The 9,530-nt window shown below is 36.3% G+C and overlaps 1 long non-coding RNA gene across 1 annotated transcript; it reads left to right on the forward strand.

Annotated features, from left to right (window-relative positions):
* Positions 1-5,505: 5,505 nt before the first annotated feature.
* Positions 5,506-6,980, forward strand: LOC131612211 (uncharacterized). The gene is made up of 3 exons (XR_009287319.1): positions 5,506-5,922; positions 5,997-6,107; positions 6,374-6,980. It is a non-coding gene; the product is annotated as an uncharacterized LOC131612211 (long non-coding RNA).
* Positions 6,981-9,530: the final 2,550 nt, after the last annotated feature.

Here is a 9,530-nt window from a genome sequence, read left to right on the forward strand (position 1 = left end):
ATGTTCATAAATTTTAACATCAATTGGAAATCATTTTATATGTTAACGAGAATGATCAAAATTAACGGTTTTGTCGAAGTTTTGTAAGACGTTAGTTTTTATGTATTTTGTTGACATATCAAATGATTTCCGATTGATGCTAAATTTTATAGATATGATCTATATCATAATAACTTTCAATCCAACGGAGGAATTTTTTTATGGATATGAGGTGAAAAGTTATATATATATATATATATATATATATATATATATATATATATATATATATATATATATATATATATATATATATATATAGGTCAGGATCAAATGACACCTAGGTGTCAAACTAAGTAACATGACGCCTCCGATAACTTTTTACTTATATATCTATTACAAAATCCACCGTTGGATTAATTAAAAGGTAACATCGTATAGATCATGTCCATAAAATTTAACATCAATTGGAAATCATTTGATATGTTAAAGAGAATTATTAAAACTAACGGTTTTGTCGAAGTTTTGTAATATGTTAGTTTTTATGCATCTCGTTGACATATAAATTGATTTTCGATTAATGTTAAATTTTATAGATATGATCTATCTCATTATAACTTTCAATCCAACGGTGGATTTTATTATATGGGTATGAGGTAAAGAGTTCATAGAGGTGTAATATTACTATATTTGACACATTAGTGTCATTTGATCATTTCCCTTATATATGTGTGTGTTATTTATTTCAAGAAAAAATTATTCTTTCCCATTTTATATGTAACATCCCTAATTATCTAAGCATAAGTGTATATATATTATGAGTTGTTAAGAGAAGATTGGTTGGAATCAAAGAAGTTAGTTGAAATTAGACCAAATGGCAAACTTGTAGTTTATACATAGTTAAAGGACAAGGTGGTCAATTCCACTTGAATAAGTGTAGTAAGGGGTTGTTTGGTAGAATAACTTGGTACCATTCATTTGTTACAAAAAAAATCAGAATTGTGAGAGAGAAGTAGAGAGGAAACGTGAATGGGAAGGAGAGGGAGGAAGAGTTCATCTTGCTTGATCAAATGGGTTGCATGTGTGAATCTTTGAAGAATCTTCACATCCAAGTGAAGCAAGCTACCATAAAAGTGGATTACTACCAAGAGATTTAAGCGATCATCAATATTCATCTCCATCTATACTTAAAGAGATTTAGGGTTTGAGAACTAAGAAACATGAATGGGTGTTCTAAGAAATTGATGAAGGGTGCAAAATTCGGATTCCATGACTAGCCTCTACTAAACAGGTGATAACTTTTTCTCTGTAACTTGTATCGATATGAATCTTGATTTTCTGGAATCTACACAAAATTTCCTTCAGTTTAGACACTAATTTTGTTAGGTGGATGTTTGTTTTGAGGTTGGAATGTGTGTTTAAAGTTGGGGGTCTGAAGCTGAATTATGCAGAAAATCTGCGTGCGAATTATCGAGCTTTGGAGCGGCACAAGCGATCATAAGCAGAATTAGAATATCTTATCAAGTGAGTTCCATTAGTTAGGAACTTGGGGTAGAATTTTGGAACCTAGCATGATTAAGGGTTTAGATTATGACCAATACTTTGCTTGTTGATTTTATGGATGAAATCTGTGTTCTTTTGATGCTTTTGTATGCCATGGAATGTTAAATTATGATGGGATTCGTATTTGGATTGTTGGGGAACCTATGGATGAGTTAGAACTCTTTTGGAACTGGTTTTATGCAAGAAACATGTGATTTTTTCTTCTGGTTCAGTAAGCAATCGATTGCAAGGGTCAAGCTGTGGTGTCGTTTTCTTTTACCTCCCCGTTTCACTTGGGAGGACGGCACGCTAGACCCTTCACGCGAAATTTGGAAGGAGAATGCGCCCGTGGTGGGATGAATTTTATTTCAGTTCTTCCTACGATATCACACGAACTTTCTTATTTGTCCTACGAGTAGGAAAGGGGAAAAAAGATCTCAACTAAACCCTAGGAGTTTGCTAAGTGTGGGGATTTACACCTAGACTAGAAATTCTGGAGTCCGGGAGGTCGGTTATACATAGGGAAGTGTTTAAACACCCTACATATCTGTAGTACTCTACAGGAACCTTCTCTGTGTCATTGTGTTTGTGTTTATTGCTAATGATTGGGAAAGTTTCTCCTTTGTGTTAGGAGAAGGAATTGAATTGATTGAAGAAAGACAGACAGATAGACAGACTGACTATTTTTGGTATTTTATTAGCTCGCTGAGATTCCTTGTGAACCTCATGCCTACATATCCCTAGTGGAAGTCAGAGCTTAATGTAGTTCGGGGAACTAACTAGGGAAATTAATTGTTTTTTGGTGCCTTGCTTGAAGCTCAAGGTTGAAGCTTGGAATTAAATCTCTGTTTACAGTAAAGAGACATGAAATTATCTCTACAGAGAGGTATTTGTACTATTCTACCACAAACATTTTGAAAGAGTGACAGAATAACTGGATTCATTTCATTCAAGAGGGGGACCTTACTTGGGTGTACAAGTATGCCAGTCAGATGCCTCTTAAATGAAAGAAAAATGCTCGTCCAAATTAGGGAAAGTGTACAAGTCTGGGGATGTGCCAGAGCATGTCTTTCAGAGTCCTAAATGGGAGACTTTGATTGAAATTGAAATTGAAATGTTTGTTTGTTTGAATGTGGTAGAGTAGTAAAAAATATCTCTCTATAGAGATAAGCTATGTCTATCTACTGTATGAAAGATTTGACTTTAGCTGGCTTGTATGAGGCCCAAGCTTGAGGCTTTTTGATTGATTAATTAATGTATTATTTGACTCTGGGAGATGGCTCCACTGGGGGTTAATTACAGGGTATTTTTGTGTTCTGTACAAAGCCCAGAATTGAGGCTGACTCTGTTTAGGGAGACTCTATTTGTGTGCCTTGTACAAAGCCCAAGGTTGTGGCTGACTGTTGAGGATAATTGAATGAATGACTTTATTTTATGTGCCTTGTACAAAGCCCAAGGTTGTGGCTGACTCTAGCTAGGGAAAACATTATTTTCTGCCTTGTACAAAGCCCAAGGTTGTGGCGGACTCTTAAATGAATTAAGTATGGATGACTATATGGGGAAAAGATCCTAAGTGTTAGGAATCTTTGACACATGAAAGATATGGTTTATCTGCCTTGTACAAAGCCCAAGGTTGTGGCTACTGAGTGATGAAGAACTCACTGGGGGAGACTCTATTATCTGCCTTGTACAATGCCCAAGGTTGAGGCTGACTCTTGACAGGGGAGTTTTATTGTTTGGGTGCCTTGTATGAAGCCCAAGGTTGAGGCTAACTGTTTTTGTTGGTTTTAACTCTACTGGAGATTAAAAAGACTGTTTTTCTTTTGGAAGCTAACCCTTTCCAGGGATTTTGATTCAGCTGGTGAATTTGTCTATTAAAAGACTGACTTTTATCATGTTTTTTTTTGGAAGCTAACCCTTTCCAGGGATTTTGACTCTTTTGGGGAAATTGTTACCTAAGAGAATGAAGTCTATTATTTATTTATTAATTTTGGAGGCTAACCCTTTCCAGGGGTTTTTTGTTGAAATGAAGGAATGGATTGATTTTAAATGACTTTGGAGGCTAACCCTTTCCAGGGAATTTAAGATTGAAAAGTGGATGGCAGAAAGATTATCTAGTGGAGACTCTTTGTTTAAAGCCCAAGATGAAGGCTGACTCAATGCTGAGGATGACCAAAACATAGATCCTAGACTCTACTAAGGAGGATTGATGAAGATAAGGGTGACAGAGACTGTCCATGTCTCTCATTCCAAAAATGTACTCAATGTGAAATTGAGACAAACTTAGCTCGTTTAAAGTCTGGTTTAAATTGGAAGAAACTCACCAGGGTAGGCTAAAAGGTGACTAAAGACCTGTTCCTATGTTTGTAAGAAACCTGATGGGTCCTTGTATACAAGCTCAAGAGGAAGCTGGAAATGCTTTTAAGAAGCCTGTGGGTCCTTGTACAAAGCCCAAGAGGAGGCTAATCGAGGGTCCTTGTTATAGCACAAGAGAAAGCTTATGTGGTTTTGAACTTATTTTGGCTCTAGGCAAATGGGTAAGAGGTTTCACCGGGAATAATTCCTCTTTGGGTGGATGTGTCCTATTACTTGGATTCTAAGGTTTTTGCCAAGATGTTTCACCGGGAATAATTCATCTTGGGGGTTTGAACTACAGATCTCTAATTAGGAAAGAGCCTTCACCGGGAAGACATTCTCAATCCTAGGTCATATTCCTATAATATATATATAGTTTAACTGTCCTAAGGTTTATACTCAAACGCAGTTCTAAACTAATATATGCACAGTTTATATTTGACAGTAATTTAAATAAAGACTGTAAATTGAAAGCTTGTAAAGCCTAACCTGGATGGAGTGGAGGCCATTGAAGAAGTATGTACAGAGCCTCAACAGTAATTGGTGGATAATAGTTGAATGTACTTTATGATAAACAGTTAATGATTTTTGAAAACAGAAGAAGTGAAGATGGACAAAGGTCACATAGGTATCTGAAGAGTTTCACCGGGAATAATGCCCTTCAAATACCAGAAGAATGTTTTGAAAACAGAAAGAAGATTTTGAAAATACAGTTTTGAAAACAAGCTAAGAAGAGAAGGTGTTTGGGACTTACACTCTATTAGAGGCCCAGCTTAAAAATGATTTACTGTTTATGAAAGCAGATGATTGAAATACTGTTGTGAAAACAGTTGATTGAAAACAGGCAAGTAATTCCTTTGTACAGTTATGGAGTTTTAGGCTTACCTCGAAGAATGAGAAATTGGATTTCTGAGTTTGAGGTGTTACCTTAATCCTCAAATGATATGCTTAGAGTAAATTGGGATCTCAACAGTTATTGAGCATCCACACCAGCAGAAAAGAACGTCGGATAAACTCACAGCTTACAGCATTCCGTGATCACTCAGTAATTGTTTAAGGACTTCTACAGCAAATGGAAGACCAAACAAACAGACAAAATCCAGAGAACAACAGAGAAATAATCTCGAAGTCTCGGATAAAGTGAGAAAATTCGAGTAATGTGCAACAGTAATCAAATCAAAATTTAAATGATTAACTACACAAAAATTATATGAAAACATCAAACTTAAACAAAATTAATATAAGAAAATATATTTTTTGTAGTTTCATGTGAAAATATTTAGAAAACATAAAATTAAATATGTATCTAATATATTTTTTTGGCATTTTTAATAAGGATTAGAAAATTAAACTAAATCCTATATTAAATTAAAATACTAAGTCTTTTTATGTAAAACTATTTTCTAAAGAAAACTTAAAAGAAATAGTTAATAAAAAACCTGAATAATTGGGCCAGGGGTATGAAAAACGAATTGGAAGGTGTAGGCCCAAACGTTAAAAAGCTGAACAAAATAAAAAAAGGAGGACCGGACCGGGTCGGGTCAGTGTGACCCGGATCCATCACTTAACAAAACAAGGTTGGGTTTTGAAAACCCTAAGTAATAGAGAAAGAGGCAGCAGTGCTTCTAACTCTCTCTTTCACTCGTTTACGAAGAACAAAAACACAAAATGGAAGAACCGAGAATTACTTCCTCTCATCCTCTCGGTTGTTCTCTCTTTCTCTCCGATGCTCTCTGTTCTCTCTTGCTCGCAAACAACAAACAATAACAGGTTCTCGATTTTCCTCTTCTCACAGTGAACAACAACGACGGCTCAGCTCTCTCTCGGTTGCTCTCCGCTCACAACAACAACGAAGCCCTCAAACATCTCGCGGTTCTCTCTCTCGTTTTCTCTCTCGGCTAAACAACAAGGGAGCTCATGTTTCACTTACTCAGTGAACAACAACAGCAGCGATAACTTGTGTGTCAACCGAGTTTCACTTACTCAGTGAACAACAACAACGGTTGAGTGATAACAATTATCAATCTTGGATTCTCATGGCTCATGGTTAGTTTTTAATTTAAATTTCTTCTTTTTATGACATAGCAGCAAACTAATTATCTCTCTATTTTGATTTTCAGATGATGAACAAAAACAACATATTTTGCAGTAACAATTAGTAGTAATACCGAGTGTGAGAGCAGAAACGACTTACCTGCGGCGAGGAGACGTTCGCCGGATTATTGTTGAAGGTACGTGCTTTGATTTCTACTGCTTCTGGAAAACTTTATTGCAAACTGTTGTTGCTGAATTTTTGAACTGCTACTGCTTTGTTGAATGATGTTGTTCTGAATTTGTTGCAATTTGTTGTTGTTGAGTGATTCTGAACCGTTGTTGTGTTGCTGAATTTTTGCTTTGTTGGTGTTGATGCTGTCCCGAATTGTTTGAATTGTTACCAACAGTTTTGAAATTGTTGATTGTAACAATTTTTCTCTAACAACTTTGCTTGTTGTTGTAGGCTTTTGATGAAGGTGATGCCATAACACCTCTTTGGATTGTGGGAGAACTTGAAGATGGAACTTCAAGTTGTTGAAAGCTTGAAGATGAAGAACTTCAAGTAAGGTATGAAGAACCACTACCTTTTCACTCTTTCTCTCTTTTTTTGTAGAATAACACTTAGAAGTATGAGAATTCTATGTGTTACTCTTGCCCTCTTTTTTCGTTTTTTCCCTTTGTGTGTCTCTCCTCTATTTATAGAGGAAAAAGTGAGGGATAATTTTGGTCATTTTTGCACCCAAGCTTAGTCCTTAAGCTCACTTAGTTACTAAGTTTTCATCATTGCAAAGAATATTCTTTCCAAAATAATCATTGCCAAAGTTCCTTAGTTGTTAAACTTTCTTAATGGCCAAGTATCACAATTTGTGCACATGGAGGAATATGCACATGGGATGGAAATATCTTCATAACTCTTGCAAGAAAGTTCCACGACATAGCATTGTTTTATGTCATAAAGTTAGCAACTTCAATGTGTAGTAGTTATGATATAATATATATCTTCCTTTGACTTTTTGACTTTTTTCTTTTTCCTTTTTTCCTTTTTTTTTCGGAAAAACATGGCCTCCATGTGGGCTTTGGGCTTTTGAATTATTTATTTGACTTTTGCTAATTCCACCCTTTTTGTTTCTTTTTCATGTTGCATGAGAATTCTTGAAGAAAGCATGGAGAAACTTTAATGAAGAATGGAAACTTGAAGATGGAAGAATGAATTCAAGAATGTCTTTGTATTTTCTTTTGTTCATGTAATTTCCAATTGAATTCCAACTTTAGGAATTGTATGAACTTGAACTTTGTATGAATGGAATGATGTAATTCTTGAATTTTGGATGAAACCTTGTAATTTGTTTAGAAATTAGAACTTGTTTCATATAAAAGAACATCATTTGTAATGTTTGAATTTCCTTTAGAATTCTTTGAATGAAATTGTATGAATCATGAATCTTGGATATTCTTTGAATGAAATTTTGAATCTTGCAAATTCAAATGAACCATGATAAATCTTGAATGGAAATTCCTTGAAGTGATTTGAAGAATGTCTTTGCACCAATGAATTTGAAAAGATATTGAACTTGAAATTCTTCAATTCATGGTTTTAGACCATACTTGAAATAATTTCTTCAACAAAATGGATTAAAAGATATTTCTTGCAACTTTTGATTAAATTTCCATGAATGATCATATAATCCATATGAATCAATTTCTTCACCATGAGCAATCCACGTGCCCAAAAACCATGGAATAAATCTTAAACAAGTCTCTTAAATCAAACCAATGGTAATGGCGCTTTTAAATGAAAACTTCCATGAACACGAAATTTTCTTTCAAAGAATGAGTGAACGAATGAGATCTTGATCACGGCTTCCAAACCGATCAAGAAACATTTTTGAATTTGACGCCTAGGATGTGACATCTCAGGGGGGTCAAAAATTAGGGTATGACAGATGCCCCTATTTAAGTTTCTTTTATCTGGATGGAGAGAGATTGAGATCTCGATCTCTCCTGCGTAAAAGAGACTTAAATATCAAAGAATGCCCGAATTTTGGGCGCTCCTGAGATGTTGTAATTGACATAGTCTTTGCATGACTTGATCCCGTTGTCGCGCTTGGCGGGGGATGAGGAGACAAAACTCCTGCAGAAATACTTGATGTGGATTCTGGCGGATGGATGGCAATGTAGGATGCGCAATCCATCTTCTTTAACTAAGTGCTGATACTTAGAAAAAGGTAAACAACCTCTCCTCGTTTCGGATGTCCATATCTCGAAACTGGTCTCAGTTGCATTTGGATAATATCTCAGATAAAGAGAAAATCTCCAAAGGTTTGTTTCCTCATCAAACTTCTCATCAGTACTTGGAGACGAGACGCCATTTGATGGTAGTAGAGAAACTTCAAAGGTTTGTTTCCTCGTCAAACTTCTTACCAGCGCTTGGAGATAAGATGCCATTTGACGGCTGTAAAGAAACTTCACCATCTTCCCTTTTGACTTGACGTCTTTGGAAGAATGTCATATGGCCTCATGATCTTTTGAGGGGCTAATGACTTGGTTTGAAGGCGGACAAACTGTTTTCGGGGTGAAAACTGCCATTCGTCGATTGGTGCCTGGGGAATCAACGAACTATTTTCCTAAGAGGAAAACTGCCATTCATTGACTCTGTGGGGAGTTAAACATCCCAGAAATAGACAAACTGTTTGAAGAAACTGCCATTTGTCGATCTCTTGAGTATTTAGCAGACAAACTGTCTTTTCTTGGGAAAAGACTGCCATTTGCCAATTGCTTGGGGAGCAAACTGTCTTCTACTGGGAGAGACTGCCATTTGTCGACCTTTGTTATGATAAAGTGAGCAAACTGTCTTCTGCTGAAAGAGACTGCCATTTGCTGACTCCTGGGGAAACAAACTGTCTTCTACTGGGAGAGACTGCCATTTGTCGACCTTACTGTGAGAAAGTGAGCAAACTGTCTTCTGCTGAAAGAGACTGCCATTTGCTGACTCTGTTAGAGAATCTGAACTATCTTCTGGACGAAGACTATCATTCACTGACTCCGCCGGGGAATCATTTGTCGATCTGCTGGGAGATTCTGAATTTTCCTTTGACAAGAAGTGGCACCTCTTGACCCTGCTGGGGAAATACCAAACCTGTAGGGAGTTCCGGAAAGTGAAGCAGACTATCTTATCTGAAGAAGACTGTCGAATGTCGCTCTGCAGGAGATTTTCGGCTGAGGAATTCCAAAAGTGAACAAACTATCTCTTTGAGGGAGACTACCATTTATTGACTTGCTTGGGGAAATCTCTCTATATGGATCATTGTCTTGAAGGAAAAAGTTTCTCCAGGACTTGCAGGGGAAACTTGAGTTCATGCCCTCATGACTCGGGCATTCTCATGATCAAAGCCTGACTTGACTATGCAGTTATGATGTAATGTATGCATGAATGTTATGACAATTGTAAAGTGTAAAGTGAAAGTGAATAGAATTGTCGCAGATGTAAAACCCTAATGATACGACTTGAATTCTTGTTGATCAGAAGATGTCCTCTTCTTGGAGTTCGAACTCTGTTGGGAATATCTGGCTATCAGTTGTCCGCTGTCCGAAGTAAGTAATATGAATTGAAGTAAAGATCC

This window comes from Vicia villosa, linkage group LG6 (assembly GCF_029867415.1).
Source record: "Vicia villosa cultivar HV-30 ecotype Madison, WI linkage group LG6, Vvil1.0, whole genome shotgun sequence".
Classification (NCBI taxonomy): domain Eukaryota; kingdom Viridiplantae; phylum Streptophyta; class Magnoliopsida; order Fabales; family Fabaceae; genus Vicia; species Vicia villosa.